At 42.3% G+C, this 1867-nt stretch overlaps 1 protein-coding gene and 1 long non-coding RNA gene across 2 annotated transcripts in view; both read left to right on the forward strand.

Annotated features, from left to right (window-relative positions):
• LOC107084857 overlaps window positions 1-1867 on the forward strand; it is an 11699-nt gene that overhangs the window by 6576 nt on the left and 3256 nt on the right. The window lies entirely within an intron of this gene.
• LOC107084872 lies at window positions 674-1122 on the forward strand. Its single transcript, XR_001481239.1, has 3 exons — window positions 674-738; window positions 825-887; window positions 962-1122. It is a non-coding gene; the product is annotated as an uncharacterized LOC107084872 (long non-coding RNA).

A 1867-nucleotide genomic window follows, 5' to 3' on the forward strand; every position in this document is an offset into this window, starting at 1 on the left:
TCACGCTGCTCTATTTCCTGATTTAGTCTGATTTTTGTCCTAGTTTTGTGCATAAAATAAAATATAATTCACTGGGTCCATCAGACATATTAGCTTTTATAAACAGACATTTCATGTCCGTTTGATGAGGATCTTGTACTCTGCACTAAAAAAAATTCTACTGGTGAAAATCGAACAAACTTGGGCTCAAACACTATCAAGAGGATTTTAATTCTTCCTTGTTGAAGGTTATTCCCATCAATTTAGTCGGACTTGAACGACTCCGGGCAGCAGAGATTTAGTCATTTTACACTCTCTGATTTCTGACTCCTAAAATATGGCGGGGACATGGTTACGCCAAGCAGCTTTCAATGGCGGTCAGGTATTAATGTCTATGCCTACAAACCCGAGCACCTCACTAAAGGAGAAAGACAAGAACCAGACCCTGGAATCATCCTGAACTCATTGATTCTTAACTCTGTCCTAACACCCCGAATCCAACCAGTTTGATCAGAGCAGGATGATCCAGCAATGGTTCCCAGAACTCCTCAAGGAACCATTGTTGGATCTCTGCCAGATCTTTCAAATCACATTTTGATGACAAAAACGACCAATTTATCAACTCAAGATTAAAACTGAATGATTGAACATCCGTTCCTTAATGAACTCCTTCCTAAAAGTTGCTTTTCTGTTTAGAGGTGGAGAGCAGACTGAGATCCAGTGAAAAACAGCTGGAAGACCTGAAGACAACAAACACAGGTACCACAGGAAGCCTTCTCACTCTGGCCACAATAAACATTAGCTAACATATGAAACACATCTGTAAAAGCTGATGTGTTCTGTAGATATGCTGGTCAGGTTTGGATACACTGAGGGAAAGCTGGAGCAGCTGAAGAATCTCTCTGAAGGTACCATCATCAGTGTGTTTTGTTCTTTTCATCCTGGATAAAATCACTAAATGAAACGATGATTTCCTGCTTAGTCCTGGAGGTCAGACTGACAGTCAGTGAGAGACGGCTGGAAGACCTGAAGACAAACAACTCAGGTAACCCATCAAACTGTTGGACTGACTGAATATGTGTTCCAGTTTTATTCAGTTTGCAGAGAATCACAAACAGTCTGATTGTCTTTGAGAACCAAGAAAACAAGATGTTCTGCCTCAGATCTACAGTATGAAGATTTTCCAAATAAAAGTTTAGAAAATCTTCCCAACTCAGATATCTGGTGGAGGATCAAGGTGAGGAGTCTGGATGAAGTTAGAACCTGACTCCAGTCATCTCATCAAGTCAGTCCAGTCTTAACATGATGACTTGATGAGATGACTGGAGTCTGGTGTGCTATTGCTTGGTTGGAGAGAAAACCTGCAGCCACACGGCCCTTTCTGGAACCGGTTTGAGACGCCTGATTTAGAATCAGTCATGTGTGTCCTGCTGCTGGAGGACCTGGATGACTGATGGAAGGATATCTGCAAAAACCCTGACTGAGAATCAGGCTGTGGCCTTCAGGGTGGGATTGGTATCTTTTCAGAAAGTCCACAGAATGTGATGGATGTGAAAGTAGAATGAGAGGCAGATCTTTTAGGCTACGTTCACACTGCAGCCTGAAGTGACCCAAATGCGATTTTTTTTTTTTGCCCATATGCGACCTGGATCTGATCTTTTCATGGCAGTCTGAACAACTCAGATCCGATTTTTTTCCAATCCGACCCAGGCCACTTGGCTATGTGGTCCTGAATCCGATACGAATCGGATCTTTTCAAATGATTCATCCGACCTTAACGCCATTAATACCTGACAAAGGCCACTATTCTGCATCTTGCTACGCAGAAGCGGCAAGAAAAACAACAACCATGGCAGATGATGATGCAGAGAGCAGTATTTATGTTTAA

Source organism: Cyprinodon variegatus, unplaced genomic scaffold (genome assembly GCF_000732505.1).
Source record: "Cyprinodon variegatus isolate N-32 unplaced genomic scaffold, C_variegatus-1.0 Scaffold110, whole genome shotgun sequence".
Classification (NCBI taxonomy): domain Eukaryota; kingdom Metazoa; phylum Chordata; class Actinopteri; order Cyprinodontiformes; family Cyprinodontidae; genus Cyprinodon; species Cyprinodon variegatus.